This window comes from Anomaloglossus baeobatrachus, chromosome 7 (genome assembly GCF_048569485.1).
Source record: "Anomaloglossus baeobatrachus isolate aAnoBae1 chromosome 7, aAnoBae1.hap1, whole genome shotgun sequence".
Classification (NCBI taxonomy): domain Eukaryota; kingdom Metazoa; phylum Chordata; class Amphibia; order Anura; family Aromobatidae; genus Anomaloglossus; species Anomaloglossus baeobatrachus.
The window spans coordinates 208,352,399-208,370,430 of record NC_134359.1 but is presented as its reverse complement, the minus strand read 5'-3'; the positions used below and the strand labels follow the sequence as shown (position 1 = coordinate 208,370,430).

General features: G+C 47.4%; 1 pseudogene; it reads left to right on the top strand.

Moving 5' to 3' along the window:
• Positions 1–5,852: 5,852 nt before the first annotated feature.
• LOC142246662 (protein transport protein Sec23A pseudogene) lies at positions 5,853–15,595 on the top strand (annotated as a pseudogene).
• The last annotated feature ends 2,437 nt before the right edge of the window (positions 15,596–18,032 follow it).

Here is an 18,032-nt window from a genome sequence, read left to right as displayed (position 1 = left end):
CTGACCAGGCAGGCTTGGGGCGGAGGTGGAGGAGCCAGATGAGGTGGAGGATGCAGAAGCAGTGGCGGAACTTGGACAGACAGAGGATTGACACACAAGTCGTGGGGACAGCAAGACTTGTGCAGCATACCCTTCACCATCTATCACCATAGTTACCCAGTGCCCAGTCAGCGACATGTAACGTCCCTGTCCATGCTTACTGGTCCAAGTATCGGTGGTGAAATGCACCCGTTGACACACAGAGTTTCTCAAGGAAGCGGTGATGTTGTGTGCGACATGCTGGTGTAGCGCGGGCACACCTTTCTTAGAGAAGTAGTGGCGACTAGGCATCTGGCACTGGGGCACAGCGACAGACATAAGGTCTCTAAAATCCTGTGTGTCCACTAGGCGGAAAGGCAGCATTTCGGTAGCCAACAGCTTACAGAGGGATAGAGTCAACCTCTTAGCTTTGTCATGGGTCGCAGGAAGTGGTCTTTTATTTGACCACATCTGAGGGACAGAGATCTGGCTGCTGTGTGTAGACGGTGTTGAGTAGGATGTCCCTGGAAAAATGCAGGTTTGTGAGGAAAGTGCAGGCGGAGACATGATGTTGCCTTCATCCAACGTTGGTGCTATCGATGTCTGAGAGAGCTGTACACACTCACTTGTTTCCCCTTCCAAACCAACTGATGACCTACCAAGCAAACTGCCTGTTGCGGTTACAGTGGTGGAAGTTGTGGGTGGAAAAACAGGTGTGACAGCTGTCCCCACAGTCCTAGAAGATGACGAGCGCGCGGATACACTGGAAGGGGCAGGCGGTGGATGGTTCGCTCCGCTAGGCCGCATTACAGCACGGTGAGCTTCCCACCGGGCCATATGATATTTATTCATGTGACGATTCATGGAAGAAGTTGTCAAACTGCTGAGGTTTTGACCTCTACTAAGAGAACCATGACAAATTTTACAGATCACATAATTTGGGCGATCTTTTTCTTTGTCAAAAAAGGACCAGGCTAGGCAAGGCTTAGAGGCCATGCGACCTGTTGATCCACCCCGAATAATGCTCAGAGGCAGAGTGGTGGCTGAGGATTCAGTTGTAGACGTGCTACCAGTACTCCGACTGTGTCCAGGAAGGCGCAAGGTAACTTCGTCATCAGTTGCATCCGCCTCCACCACCTCTGTTGACCTCCTCGAGTGCCTGACTGTGGGTTGACAGTAGGTGGGATCTAGAACTTCATCATCAATTGTTGTGTTTGCACTCCCCTCCCCCTCAGACCGAGTCTCTTCTTGCCCTGACCGAATATTTAAGTTGTCATCCCAATCGGGTATCTGCGTCTCATCTTCATCAGTATGTTCCTCATTGTCTATAACCACAGGTGTTACAGTTTGTGACAAAGGGTCAACATTATGCTCAGAAACTTGGTCCACACGGCCTGAATCAGAGTCACAAAGGTTCTGGGCATCACTGCAGACCATTTCATGTTCTGTACTCTCTGTAGCTTGGGAGCAGACCTCTGATTCCCAGGCTATAGTGTGACTGAACAGCTCTGCAGACTCAGCCATCTCAGTTCCACCATACTGTGCAGGGCTGATGGAGACTTCAGAGCTGGGAGAAAGCAAGTTTGATTGGGATGACAACTCAGAGGACTGGTGTTTTTTGGATGCGGTACTTGAAGTGGCTGAGAGGGCACTTGTTGGACCACTTGAGATCCATTCAAGCATTTTCCTTTTTTGGCCATCATCTACCTTTGTTCCTGTTGTTCGTGTCCGTACAAAAGGGAGCACATCGGATTGTCCACGGTAAGTAGTAGACATCTTACTTTTGCTGGTAGATGGTCTATCTTCAGCAGATGATAATGGAGCTTTGCCACCTTCCCCACGGACAAAACCTTTTTTTCCTTTTCCACCACGCCTCTTCCCCTTTCCACCAGCATCTGTCATTTTGCCACTCATGTTGATTGCGACAAGATTGTGCACTGAAAATGTGGTAGTAAAAATTGAGAGGTGGTGTAGATTGCAGCGGTGGTCTAGCTTTATTAACAGCAGAATAATAAAGAATAAATATCCCTGACAATGCAACTACGGCCCTTAAACTGGCAGCAAAAATTGCTAGTATAATGGCTTAGTTATAATGAGTTGGAGTGTGCAATGCAGGCAGAGGTGCTGCAAATGTCTTTGCACTAGTGGGACTAGACAACACTCCAATAGCCACGTTTATAATGCCACTAGGTACACTGAGTGTTTGCTAGTATAATGGCTTAGTTATAATGAGTTGGAGTGTGCAATGCAGGTAGAGGTGCTGCAAATGTCTTTGCACTAGTGTGACTAGACAACAGTCCAATAGCCACGTTTATAATGCCACTAGGTACACTGAGTGTTTGCTAGTATAATGGCTTAGTTATAATGAGTTGGAGTGTGCAATGCAGGTAGAGGTGCTGCAAATGTCTTTGCACTAGTGTGACTAGACAACAGTCCAATAGCCACGTTTAGGATGCCACTAGGTACACTGAGTGTTTGCTAGTATAAGGGCTTAGTTATAATGAGTTGGAGTGTGCAATTCAGGTAGAGGTGCTGCAAATGTCTTTGCACTAGTGTGACTAGACAACAGTCCAATAGCCACGTTTAGGATGCCACTAGGTACACTGAGTGTTTGCTAGTATAATGGCTTAGTTATAATGAGTTGGAGTGTGCAATGCAGGTAGAGGTGCTGCAAATGTCTTTGCACTAGTGTGACTAGACAACAGTCCAATAGCCACGTTTAGGATGCCACTAGGTACACTGAGTGTTTGCTAGTATAATGGCTTAGTTATAATGAGTTGGAGTGTGCAATGCAGGCAGAGGTGCTGCAAATGTCTTTGCACTAGTGGGACTATAGCAAAGTCCAATAGCCACGTTTAGGATGCCACTAGGTACACTGCGTGTTTGCTAGTATAATGGCTTAGTTATAATGAGTTGGAGTGTGCAATGCAGGTAGAGGTGCTGCAAATGTCTTTGCACTAGTGTGACTAGACAACAGTCCAATTGCCACGTTTAGGATGCCACTAGGTACACTGAGTGTTTGCTAGTATAATGGCTTAGTTATAATGAGTTGGAGTGTGCAATGCAGGCAGAGGTGCTGCAAATGTCATTGCACTAGTGGGACTATAGCAAAGTCCAATAGCAATGTTTAGGATGCCACTAGGTACACTGAGTGTTTGCTAGTATAATGGCTTAGTTATAATGAGTTGGAGTGTGCAATGCAGGCAGAGGTGCTGCAAATGTCTTTGCACTAGTGTGACTAGACAACAGTCCAATAGCCACGTTTAGGATGCCAGTAGGTACACTGAGTGTTTGCTAGTATAATGGCTTAGTTATAATGAGTTGGAGTGTGCAATGCAGGTAGAGGTGCTGCAAATGTCTTTGCACTAGTGTGACTAGACAACAGTCCAATAGCCACGTTTAGAATGACACTAGGTACACTGAGTGTTTGCTAGTATAATGGCTTAGTTATAATGAGTTGGAGTGTGCAATGCAGGTAGAGGTGCTGCAAATGTCTTTGCACTAGTGTGACTAGACAACAGTCCAATAGCCACGTTTAGGATGCCACTAGGTACACTGAGTATTTGCTAGTATAATGGCTTAGCTATAATGAGTTGGAGTGTGCAATGCAGGCAGAGGTGCTTCAAATGTCTTTGCACTAGTGGGACTAGACAACAGTCCAATAGCCACATTTAGGATGCCACTAGGTACACTGAGTGTTTCCTAGTATAATGGCTTAGTTATAATGAGTTGGAGTGTGCAGAGGACAGGAGGGTACAGTGCCAGGATTGTGGGGCTCTGGGTAGAGGAAAGAAAGCCTGCCTTTCTATTCCCTCCTAATGGGGAAATGCAGCGACGAAATCCCTGACCTTAGCTACACAGACGCTGTCGCTGTTTTCAGGACCTGTCACCTATGGCTCTGACCCTGCCGGTACGAGCCCTTAAAAGGACTGATGGAAAGTGCTATCCCTAAGCTTTCCAGCGCTGTGTATGGAGCGCATACAGCTGTATCAGTGATAGGACTCAGGACGGAGCTGCGCCAGTGATGTCTGACACCAAGGACGCAGAAGAGATAATGGCGTCCTGGAGGAAAATGTCCGGTTTTATAATGCAGGGACATGTGAAATGGACATCCTATCACACATGCCGTTGCTTCTCTGGCTAAAAGTCCACTTAGCTGTGTGTGTGTCTGGGATTGGCTGACATGCTGGCCCGCCCCACAAGACGCGCGCGCTTAGGGAAGGAAGACAAGGTAAAAAAAAAAAAATGGCGATCGCCATTATACAAACAGCAGTGATCTGAAGGCGCTGTTCACGCACACTATACACTGAAATTTCATAATAGTGAGTCACAGAGTGACTTACACTATTACAGCGGAAAGCCAGCTAGGAATTAGCTGTTTTTTGCTGCTAGAACCGTTCTCGAACGTTTCTAGAACTATCGAGCTTTTGCAAAAAGCTCGAGTTCTAGTTCGATCTAGAACAGGCCCCAAAATCACTCGAGCCTAGAACTGGAGAACCTCGAACCGCGAACCGCGCTCAACTCTACTAAGGAGGTCCGAGGTAGAACCTACTATCTGGTTGACTGGAAGGGGTTCGGTCCTGAGGAGAGGACGTGGGTACCTGCGGAGGATGTGGATGCTCCTCGTCTCCTCCGGAGCTTCCTGAGGAGGGTGGTCTTCAGGGGGGGGTACTGTAGCGCCTGGTCCCACCAGACCCCATGGGGGGCGTGCTCCCTCACATGTGCCCAGTCCCAGCATGGCTCCCACTAGCACTCCCAGTCATAGCCCCAGGAAGCGACGGCCTACCTCTTACCGGTCCCATGGCTCTGCAGTGCAGGCACTGCTCCTGCTCCCAGGCATGCTGCAGCCTCTTCCTGTCTCCCTTCCTTACACAGAGCTGCAGTAAGTGACTCTAGGCTGCGCGCGAGGCCACGCCCCCTTTCTTAAAGCGGTATGCCCCGTTTTCTGGAAGTGACCTCAGTGGTCACCTGTTACCTAATGGGTATTTAGGTTCACCTCCCCCAGCAGCAGGCGCCCGAGCAACGCTTCCATTAGAGCCTTGCCAGTGTCCAGACCCCTTGTGCTGTTATCTGTTTTCTGTGCATTGATACCTGGTTCTAATCCCTTGTCTCACCGTAGTGCCATCCGTACCATTCCGGCTGGGGATGTCACCGTTCATACTGACCATGGACATTATCTGTGCCGTACCTGCTGTGGACGTCACCGCTCATACCGACAGTGGACGTCACCGTGCCCTACCTGTCGTGGACATTATCCGTGCCATACCTGCGGCGGACGTCACCTGCTGTGAACATCTCTGGTGCAGTTTCCGTGTCATGCCGGCTGTGGACGTCACAACCTTGCTACACCTGGCCCTACAGAGACTCCTACTACCGGTTCCTGGCTGCCGTGCATTTAGGCCTTCTGGGGGAGGCACCGCACAGTCCCTGTATAGGGGTTCGCTGCTGGTCGCCTTCTCAGGGGAGTCCGGTGCACGGTCCAGTGGGTCCACCTCCGGACGCTCGCCGCTCCTCGGTGAGTGTAACAGATACACCTGCCTATGAAGCTCAATGAGGTTACAAAACCAATTTAGTGCTTTAGTAGGTCAGTAAAAAGTAGTTAGGAGTGTTCAAATCAAGAAATTGATAAGGGTGCCCATACTTTTGCACCGGTTAAATTTTGTTTAAATGTGGATTGCACATTTTCTGTTAGTACAATAAACCTCATTTCAATCCAGAAATATTACTCAGTCCATCAGTTATTAGATATATGAAACTCAAATAGCTGTTGCAAAAACCCAAATTGTTATAAAGAAAAAAAGTTAACATTAATAGGGGTGCCCAAACTTTTTCCTATGACTGTAAATTGTTTCAATACATCTTTGCCTAAGCAAACCTTTTAATGAGTTTTCAGTAAAGATTTAAATGATGGGTTTAAAATGACCTTTGGTGCTAACCTGGAAGTTAACACTTAAAGAAAGTTGAAAATATCCGGTTCACACCTGTATATCTCTGTATATCCTTAAAAGATTATGCATTTCAGAACATTTAACTTGGCATTGATGGGACGTGTCAGTGGAAAATATGGAGTCTGGATTTGTTACCAACTCTCGCCTTGTATTTTAAGGTTGTGAACCAGTAAAATGCACCTTTTCCTCTAGAAGAGACTATTCAGTTTTCCGCTCAATAAAAGTATTCCAGCACACAGAAACATATCTAAGTCACCACAATTGCCCAAAACTGGGCTGATGGGCAGACACAACTGCAGCACGTTGAGGCATCTTTTGATCAGGAGGCAGCAAAGGTGCTGAAAGCATGTCTAGGGGTCTATAGGGACAGAACATAAGAGGGACCCAATGGGACCCAATGTTCTCCGATGGTTGGACCAACAGCTCACCAGTAGAGATGAGCAAACCGGTCGCGGTTCGGCTCGAGGTCGGTTCGCCGAACGGAGCTCCCGTTCGAGTTCGGTTCGTCGAACGTTCGACGAACCGAACTCGAACTGCATAGGAAACCATGGCAGGCAATCACAAACACATAAAAACACCTAGAAAACACCCTCAAAGGTGTCCAAAAGGTGATAAACAACTCACAACACAACACAAACACATGGGAAAGTGGCAAGGACATATACTCATGCGAAAACAAAACAGCTGGACAAGGAAAAAGAGGAGGAGACACAGATATATGAGTATATGCAAGGAAACATCGATGCCATTACTGTGCAACTTGAGCCCTGCTCATTTTAGGCTTCCAATCTGGATAAATTGCCTGAGCTCGCCACGTACGCCTTGGGGATCTTGTCGTGTCCTGCAGCCAGCGTTCTCTCGGAACCTGTCTTCAGTGCTGCTGGGGGTCTGCTGGCAGATAAGCACATGTGTCTGTCCACTGACAATGTGGACATGGCTCTCAGAGGACTTTTCTTCCCCTGGGTCAGCCAGGGGAGGCGAAAGGCACGCGTATTTTTTAGAGTGCTTCATGCAAAGCATCTTTTTCTTTTTCAAAAGGGGGGTCAACTGATGCCAGTCAAGTGGGGTGTGTGTGGCACAATTAGTGGCAACGAGGGAGACTGTGGTTGGAGTCCCCTTGCTGTGTTTCTAAAAGAACCAAGATGAACAAGTCATGGCTCTCAGAGGACTTTTCTTCCCCTGGGTCATCAAGGGGACGGGAAAGGCACGCGTATTTTTGAGAGTGCTTCATGCAAAGCATCTTTTCCTTTTTCAAAAGGGGGGTCAACTGATGCCAGTCAAGTGGGGTGTGTGTGGCACAATTAGTGGCAACGAGGGAGACTGTGAATGGAGTCCCCTCGCTGTGTTTCTAAAAGAACCAAGATGAACAAGTCATGGCTCTCAGAGCACTTTTCTTCCCCTGGGTCATCCAGGGGACGGGAAAGGCACGCGTATTTTTGAGAGTGCTTCATGCAAAGCATCTTTTCCTTTTTCAAAAGGGGGGTCAACTGATGTCAGTCAAGTGGGGTGTGTGTGGCACAATTAGTGTCAACGAGGGAGACTGTGGTTGGAGTCCCCTCGCTGTGTTTTACATGATTTTCGAAGGGCATGACATGCCTAAGAGGTTGAGTTTCATCATCTGCAACTTGTTGGCAACAGAAAGGCTGCCTTTACACCCTTTTGAGACCGAGGATTTTCGAGACCTTATGGGCATTGCAGTGCCCCAAGAGCCGATGGCCAGTCGTCACTCCTTCTCCAAGAAAGGCGTGCCCGCGCTACCACAGCAGGTCGCACACAACCTCACCGATTCCTTGAGAAACTCTGTGTGTGACAGGGTGCATTTCACCACAGATACTTGGACCAGTAAGCATGGACAGGAGAGTTACATGTTGCTGACTGGGCACTGGGTAACTATGGTGAGAGATGGAGAAGGGTTTGCTGTACAAGTCTTGCCGTCCACACGACTTGTGTGTCAATCCTTCATCTCTATGTACAAGTTCCTCCACTGCTTCTGCCTCCTCAACCTCGTGTGGGTCCTCCACCTCGGCCCAAACCCTGTGTGGTCAGGCCACCCGCGTTGTAACTGCGCCCAAGGAATCCCACACACCTCCTTACTATGCTGGCAGCAGAGCTCAAGGCCATCAGGCGGTCAAATGTTTACTTTGAAATGTAGGGGAAATGTGAGACACCGCTGAGGAACTGTGGACGGTTAGCTCTGGAGAGTGAGACCGAGTTTTATCAATGGTTGTCTCCACTCAACTAGCAGCCAGGGAAGGTTGGGTGCGACAATGATGCAAACCAGTCTGCGACCCTTCTTCAGGGCAATGTGGCACACGTGCCTTGTATGGCTCATGTGTTGAACCTGGTTGTCCAGCAATTTTTAAAACACTATCCCGGCCTACATGGCCTTCTGCAGAGGGCACGGTGTAACACCTGCCTGGATCGACACACTCAGATGGGCTATAAAGGATAGGCTAGAGGCAAGCCACTCACCAAGCTGGACACCCAGAACCCTGAAACCCTTTAACCCCTATACAGTGATTTGGAATTACACAAGGCCCAAGTTGATCAATACCTGTGGAAGGCTGCAGTTCCAGAGAATAGTAGTCATGCAGGGTCAAAAACATTAATTGAGGAAGAGGAACAGAATAAGATGGCCAGGACTTAATCAGTAAACAAGCAGAGGTGAAATGCGGATTGGCCAACGAGGTACATAAACAGCAAGCAGGAAAAGTAGTCAGGTAACAAGCACACAAACTCATAAAACTGAACTGGGGGTAACAGTAACAAGAGGTTCATAGCTTTGTCTGGTAGTTGTCTGCAGACAGGAGGGGCCTAAAAAAGGGTGTGGTGTCTTCCCATTGGTTGTAGCTGAATGATGGTACTTCATCTGTGAGATACCCACCACCTACATTCAGCCTGTGGTTCTGTATCTGTCAAGGTAACGCAACTCAGTGGGTGACCATAACCTGCGTCCACCTGCGCCGCAGGCATCGACTCCTTCCCATCATCAGCACTATGCACGAAAGGAACACGTTGTCACCTGGCGACCGGAGTACAAATTGATTGAGTGGACTACATTGTAGACTTACCAGCCGTGTACGGCAATGATGCAAACCTGTCTGCGGCTCTTCATCAGGGCAATGTGATACACGTGCCTTGTATGGCTCACGTGTTGAATCTGATTCTCCAGCAATTTTTAAAATACCATCCCGGCCTACATGGCCTTGTGCAGCGGGCACGCTGCTATGTGCTCACTTTCATCCTTCGCACCCAGCAGCTCAACAACTTTCATCGCTCCTGAAGTGTTAGGGTCTGGCGGTTAAACGCCGGAAATGCTATGTTCCGACACGCAGGAATTGGAATCTGCACATGTTGCAGCGTCTGTGGCAGCACCGCAGAGCCCTGCTGAAATACGGTATGACGTATACCCTGGGCTAACTTGATTCAGAGGTGGTGCAGATCACGCTACTGGAGTGGTGTCAGATCAAGGACCTACGCACCCTTCTACACAGTTTACAAATGTCGACGAAGATGTTTAGCACTAGCGATGCCATTCTCAGCATGACAATTCTGGTCATCTACAAGATGGAGCACACTGTAAGCATTATTCGGAGTCAGGTGTTGGTCCAAGAGGAAGGGGAGGAAGTACAGGAGGAGTCATATGCAGAAGGGATAATAAGATGTACAAGGTCCATACGGTGAGCGGCACCTAGGCGGCAGTCATGGTGGGGGATAGGGATTAACAAGGGCGCATAGTATCAGCAAAAATTGTTGAGGAAGGTGCAGGAGCCCATGAAGAAATGGAGGACGAACTTGCGATGGGCATGGAAAACTCAGCAGATGAGTGAGAGCTTGCTCACATTTCGGTTGTGCGAGGTTGGGGGGAGAGGGCAGAGGAAGGAGGCACGATTCTCACCTCTCTGCCACCAACACACCAAGGACTTGGTCCTCCTGGATGCACAAGACACATGAGCGCCTTCTTGCTGCACTACCTACATGACCCTCGGATTGTACGAATTCGAAGTAATGCTAACTACTGGGTTGCCACACTGTTAGATCCTCGGTACAAGACCAAATTTGGCTAAATAATTCCTGCCATAGAAAGGGACGCACGTATACAGGAGTATCTGCAGAAGGTGGTACGGATTCTTAGATCTGCTTTTATCAGTAAACACCAGTGCTGCACAGAGTGAATCTCAACGCTTTGCCATGGATAGGAGGAAATGGTCTTTTACTTGTACACATCTGAGGGACCGAGGGCTGGCTGCTGCGCTGAGACGGCATTGAGTACAGTGTCCCTGCAGAGTTGCACTTTTGGTCATATACCAAATGAGTTGAAAAAGGACAGATGCTGGTGGAAAGGGGAACAGGTGTGTTGGAAAGGGGAAAAAAGTTTTTGTCCGTGGGTTTGTTGGTTAAGCAAAAGTAACATTTGATGAAGAAACACCATCTGTTACAGTGGGACTGGCAGATTTGGATAAGGTGGTATATACTATGTTACCGCTATATAATGAAAATTAATAAGAAAAGAAAGAGAAAGGTATATATCCCCATCAGCAGTCAATGTCCACCGTGCTCCCAGATGGAAAAGGAGAGGTTGGCAACTGGAAGGTTAGGTGGAGGATACAGAGCTGTGTGGCTATGAAACTAATAGTAGCCTGAACCGAGTTAGACGCCACTTGGATCTGGAGACTGGGAGCCCTGTTAGCGTCACAGGGTCCACACGCCCACCCAGCCCAGGAACTCCCTGTTAACATCACAGGGGCCATTCAGTACGCTGACCGTGTGCATTGGGGCCACACCTGTGGACAGCAGGCGCATCAGCAGCAGCAGGCCTGTTAATGCCACTGGGCTGCACAAGCAGGACTTGTAGGACAGGAGCTGGTCTTAACCGTTATGCATTACCAACTGTGGTGGCGGCCTGCATCGACGCCCGATCCCTGCCTACCTCTGGCCTAAAGCCGCAATGGGTTCAACACATGGAGGTGTGCTCTTTCGGAGCATAATAGAAGACTGCGCACCTCCTTGTTGGCTCCGGCCCATTTTATAACCTTGGTCCGCCCCAAACCAGGGTGGACCACAATGCACCTCCTGGAGACAAAAGCAGAGTGACACGTCATGAGTGGCATAACTAGCGTCCTATTTGGAACCGAAACTTCAATAATGACCTCATGGCTGCCACGACACAAACACCTCACCAGTTATCGTCTGACCATCAATAATGAGGTGACAAGTCATAGGGGCGGGCCTCTGCAAGCCATTTGGGAGTGGCCTAGCCACATCGTCAGGACACTTGATGCCCTGTGGTCTATATGGGCCCCCCACATCAGGGGCAGGGCCAAAGAGTTCATTACCGGACCTAGTCTCTGATGCAGTAAGTGCCTGAGCATGCTCAGTTGCATGAAATACAGTCTCTGAAAAAAGACTATCAGCTTTAGCATGGTGTCTAGGCACAAAACAGGACTTAGACCCGGCACGGAATGCAAGTACCTGTGCAAAGAGGCTTTTCGCACTAAGTGTGGGAGCATGCGCTGTATCCCGAAATCAAGACTTAGCCTCAGGAATGGCACAGTCAGGCTGAGCATACTCACTAGGCGAAACACTGTAGTTAGGCTGCAGCTGGGGTAAATCGGCACACGCATGCGCACTAGCTGCCTCTCCACGCTTACACGTGGAGGAGAAATTGCTCTTCGGGTGTGGACTTGGAGATGCTGTCTATGAACAAAAGGAAAAGCTAAAGGAAGCCTCACTTTCTAGCACTCCGAATTATCAAATGCAGCAATGAATTCCCTGAGTTTGCTATAACATTAGTGTAGCAAAATGTCCTGCACAGGTGCTAGAAATAGCTTGGCACCAGTGGGACAATAATGAAATACAACAGCCAGTTCTATGATGCCACTAAATGGCAGTATGTTTTGCTATCATTATAGCTTATTAAAAACAGAGCAGGAGGGTGTCATGCAGAGGTGCTGTAAATAGCTTGGCACCTGTGGGGCACAAATGGAGTACAACAGCCACTTCTTGTATGCCACTAAGTTTACTCAATTTTTGGTATTATAATGTCGTTGTAAGTAACAATGAGTTTGAGTGTGCAATGCAGGCAGAGGTGCTGTAAATATCTTTGCACTAGTGGGACAATACAAAAGTACAATAGCCACGTTTAGGATGCCACTAAGTTCACTCAGTGTTTGCTAGTATAATGGCTTAGTTATAATGAGTTTGAGTGTGCAATGCAGGCAGACGTGCTGCAAATGTCTTTGCACTAGTGGGACTATACAGAAGTCCAATAGCCACGTTTAGGATGCCACTAGGTTCACTCAGTGTTTGCTAGTATAATGGCTTAGTTATAATGAGTTTGAGTGTGCAATGCAGGCAGACGTGCTGCAAATATCTTTGCACTACTGGGACAATACAGAAGTCCAACAGCCACGTTTAGGATGCCACTAGGTTCACTCAGTGTTTGCTAGTATAATGGCTTAGTTATAATGAATTGGAGTGTGCAATGCAGGCAGACGTGCTGCAAATATCTGTGCACTAGTGGGACTATACAGAAGTCCAATAGCCACGTTTAGGATGCCACTAGGTTCACTCAGTGTTTGCTAGTATAATGGCTTAGTTATAATGAGTTTGAGTGTGCAATGCAGGCAGACGTGCTGCACATATCTTTGCACTACTGGGACAATACAGAAGTCCAACAGCCACGTTTAGGATGCCACTAAGTTCACTCAGTGTTTGCTAGTGTAATGGCTTAGTAACAATGAGTTGGAGTGTGCAAAGGGCAGGAGGGTACAGTGGCAGGGTTGTGGGTCTCTGGGTAGAGGAAAGGAAGCCTGCTTTTCTATCCCTCCTAATGGGGAAATGCAGCGAGGAAATCCCTGACCTTAGCTACACAGACGCTGTCATCTTGTGTAGCTGTTAAACTCTGTTTTCAGGACCTGTCACCTATGGCTCTGACCCTGACGGTATGAGCCCTTAAAAGGATTGATAGAAAGTGCTATCCCTAAGCTGTCCAGCGCTGTGTATGGAGCGTAATACAGCTGTATCGGCGATAGGAGCTGCGCCAGTGATGTCTGACACCAAGGACGCAGAAGAGATAATGGCGTCCGGACGGGCAGATACTCGTTTTTATAATGCAGGGACATGTGACATGGACATCCTATCACACATGCCGTTGCTTCTCTGGCTAAAAGTCCACTTAGCTGTGTGTGTGTCTGGGATTGGCTGACATGCTGGCCCTCCCCACTCCTTAGGGAAGGAAGACAAGGGAAAAAAAAAAAAAATGGCGATCGCCATTATACATACAGCAGTGATCTGAATGCGCTGTTCCCACACACTATACACTGAAATTTCATAATAGTGTGAGTCACAGAGTGACTTACACTATTACAGCGGAAAGCCAGCTAGGAATTAGCTGGTTTTTTTGCTGCTAGAACCGTTCTCGAACGTATCTAGAACTATCGAGCTTTTGCAAAAAAGCTCGAGTTCTAGTTCGATCTAGAACAGCCCCCAAAATCACTCGAGCCGCGAACTGGAGAACCACGAACCACGAACCGCGAGCGGTCCCGAGGTTTGGTGTTCTTAACGATCATAGACTTTACAAAAAACCTGAGTTCGGGTTTGTAGATTGGGTTCTTTTTGTATGCAAACCACTTGTGTGATCATCGCTGTGCTTGGTACGCTATGTGTTTAGCCACGTGAGAGCAATTTGCAGTGTTTGATGAGTTTGCACTAAGGGTAAAAACAGCATGATGGGGTGTAGTGTGCACAATAAAAAGTGGAAAATCTCCACTGCCCCCACCCCCCCTGAAGTGATCTGAATATGGCTGGTTGCATGTGTGACGGCCTGGCCTATCAGGTCGTCACAGGGTATTGTGCAATCTGCCCTTTTGTGCAATGTCCACCTCCTCCTTGGTTAGGGGTCCCTAACCAATGGTGTTGCCAAAACCAGCTAATCAAAATCCTAGGAACACTCTGCACCACACCCACCAGACACACCAGTGGATGGCCTGAGTTGAATACTGTCGCCCACTTGGGTGGTTGGTTAAGGGGAGGTCAGGAGTAGGCCAGTGGAGTGTTTGAAGTGAAGGAGAGAGGAAGTCAGGATCTGGGCTCCTTGGAGTTACTAGGTAGCAGACGTTGGTCTGGCCCTGGTAGGACCTGGACCCCCGGTCACAGGGGATCATGACAAGGGGCATGGCATTGTCGTGGAGGACAGCCGGTGGCCTTGTACCATGGGACCAGGACACGATGGGGTACATGGACCCTAGGTCAAGGAGTAGCTTCAGGCAACCTGACAATTTACCCCACGAGAAAGGAGCATTCAAGATCCGCTCTCCACCCGCTCCAAAATCGGGCTACTAGCGCTACGAGGGGGATAGGACTTTCCACACATATGGTCCAGAAAATCCCAAGCGTGAACCCTGAGTGCAAGCTCCCTCAGTTAGCCACACTTGCGAGGGGGACCCAACTAGTTTCAAGCTACAGGGGCCAACTAGAAAGATAACAAGGTGCCACGGGAAAGGTCACAGATAAACAGGCAACACCAGCAGAAACGGGACCCAAACGTGCTCCTCCTCAGTAGCAGCAGTGTCCAGAACTTTCCTTTACTGAGTTGTCGGTGTCAACGTCATTGGACTGAGTGAGTATGCAAGTGACCCTTACCTCCCCAATGGCACACCCCTGTCACCATCACCGAGTCCCAGGGCATTACCCCCCTACCCGTGGAGGGGTTAAACACTTGGTTGCCCACTACATCGCAACCGGGTATTCCCCAGCTGCAGCGGTGGTACTTCACCTTACCACACACCACGGGGGGCGTCACGAACTGTAAATATACCGTCCCCTGTAAATATTCCTCTTAATTGGAGTGGCTGCACGACCACCGAGTCCGGACGTCCCTCGAGCCACCGCGGATCCGGATCTGAGCAGCTCGGCTGCTGACTCTGGGGCAGCACACATGTAGGCAGAGATCCAAACTGCACAATCAGAGACTTCCATTGGGGTTTAGGTCAACTGTGGGTCCCAGACCAAACTTTTTTAAAAGTATGGCTATACCTGCCAAACTGTACTTTTACGAGTTCGCTCATATCTAGACACATTCTCTCTTTACCCATAGTTCATGTTCCACTTGAGAAGATCTTCATTCCTGCAAGTGTTTAATAACGTTCCAGATGAGTCGGTATACTATCGGCATCACTTTGCCAGACAAGCCTTGATCCAATCTCTGATCATGATCCATCTCGTTCTAGACTTTTAATCTTTTTTTTTTATTGGAAATCAGAAGCATTTTAGCTAACATGATTGTGCTTATGGGATCATTCTTCCAATTTGTCATCTACCTTGGCGAGACTATTGTGCAGTGGAGAAAAGCTGGTTACCAGGACATGCCAGAGTATGAGAATTTTAAGCATCTTCTTCAAGCACCACTAGATGATACTAAAGAAATCTTACAAAGCAGATTCGCTATGCTTCACTCCAACCTAGAGGCAGCCAAGCCAGATTCCTGCTCTGCAAAATCAATCCCTCACAAATGCCAGACAACATCTACAGCTATGAACAGGACGGTGGAGCCCCAATTTTGACAGATGATATTAGTCGGCAAATTTTTGGATCTTCTGAAGAAGCTGGCTGTATCTACTGCATTATAATGCAAAAAGAAAAAAAACTGGGACAGAAAACTTCACATACATACAATGGAACACAGTGCCATTTTTAGATGATTACACATTCCCAGATATAGTCCAAAGAGTTAATCAGAGTTTTAGACACTAAATACGATATGAAGTTAGGCTTCCACTGTGGAATTTGAACGCAGCATAATGTAGTGGCACAGAACCGGATTCCAGAGATGTATTATTTACTAGTCGGCTTTTTATTATTATTATTATTATTATTTATTATTATAGCGCCATTTATTCCATGGCGCTTTACAAGTGAAAGAGGGTATACGTACAACAATCATTAACAGTACAAGACAGACTGGTATAGGAGGAGAGAGGGCCCTGCCCGCGAGGGCTCACAGTCTACAGGGAATGGGTGATGGTACAATATATGGCTTGATGTAGTTTTGGAAGAATCCCTATTTTCTCTAATGAAGAAAAAACAAAAAGCAGCACCAAATGTGCACTACAGCACTAAACATTCCAAACTGTACTTATTTTAAAAATTTTTGAGATTTTTGGCAAAAAATTGCAATTTCTTGAGCTGCTTCGCCACGTCACGGCAAATCTCATTTGAAGCAGTCCTACACTAAAATATTTTTATAAAATGTGCCATACGGCCTCACATATGAATAGTAGAACTGCTCTCAGCAGCACTCACCTGGTCTATTTCAATCCCGTACCCATGACTGAGTCATGGCTGTGGGCGGGACAGGTCCAAGCAAATGCTGCATGAAGTAAATAGCCTGTGGACAAAGCCTGATGACTTAATGTGAACAGTCACCAACCGCCAAAATCCAGACAGATGGAATACATCCCAAATTGGGGTGCAAAGCAAGGTGGAGGTCAACCACCGACCAATTCAATGAAGAAAAAACAAAAAGCAGCACCAAATGTGCACTACAGCACTAAACATTCCAAACTGTACTTATTTTAAAAATTTTTGAGATTTTTGGCAAAAAATTGCAATTTCTTGAGCTGCTTCGCCACGTCACGGCAAATCTCATTTGAAGCAGTCCTACACTAAAATATTTTTATAAAATGTGCCATACGGCCTCACATATGAATAGTAGAACTGCTCTCAGCAGCACTCACCTGGTCTATTTCAATCCCGTACCCATGACTGAGTCATGGCTGTGGGCGGGACAGGTCCAAGCAAATGCTGCATGAAGTAAATAGCCTGTGGACAAAGCCTGATGACTTAATGTGAACAGTCACCAACCGCCAAAATCCAGACAGATGGAATACATCCCAAATTGGGGTGCAAAGCAAGGTGGAGGTCAACCACCGACCAATTCAATGAAGAAAAAACAAAAAGCAGCACCAAATGTGCACTACAGCACTAAACATTCCAAACTGTACTTATTTTAAAAATTTTTGAGATTTTTGGCAAAAAATTGCAATTTCTTGAGCTGCTTCGCCACGTCACGGCAAATCTCATTTGAAGCAGTCCTACACTAAAATATTTTTATAAAATGTGCCATACGGCCTCACATATGAATAGTAGAACTGCTCTCAGCAGCACTCACCTGGTCTATTTCAATCCCGTACCCATGACTGAGTCATGGCTGTGGGCGGGACAGGTCCAAGCAAATGCTGCATGAAGTAAATAGCCTGTGGACAAAGCCTGATGACTTAATGTGAACAGTCACCAACCGCCAAAATCCAGACAGATGGAATACATCCCAAATTGGGGTGCAAAGCAAGGTGGAGGTCAACCACCGACCAATTCAATGAAGAAAAAACAAAAAGCAGCACCAAATGTGCACTACAGCACTAAACATTCCAAACTGTACTTATTTTAAAAATTTTTGAGATTTTTGGCAAAAAATTGCAATTTCTTGAGCTGCTTCGCCACGTCACGGCAAATCTCATTTGAAGCAGTCCTACACTAAAATATTTTTATAAAATGTGCCATACAGCCTCACATATGAATAGTAGAACTGCTCTCAGCAGCACTCACCTGGTCTATTTCAATCCCGTACCCATGACTGAGTCATGGCTGTGGGCGGGACAGGTCCAAGCAAATGCTGCATGAAGTAAATAGCCTGTGGACAAAGCCTGATGACTTAATGTGAACAGTCACCAACCGCCAAAATCCAGACAGATGGAATACATCCCAAATTGGGGTGCAAAGCAAGGTGGAGGTCAACCACCGACCAATTCAATGAAGAAAAAACAAAAAGCAGCACCAAATGTGCACTACAGCACTAAACATTCCAAACTGTACTTATTTTAAAAATTTTTGAGATTTTTGGCAAAAAATTGCAATTTCTTGAGCTGCTTCGCCACGTCACGGCAAATCTCATTTGAAGCAGTCCTACACTAAAATATTTTTATAAAATGTGCCATACGGCCTCACATATGAATAGTAGAACTGCTCTCAGCAGCACTCACCTGGTCTATTTCAATCCCGTACCCATGA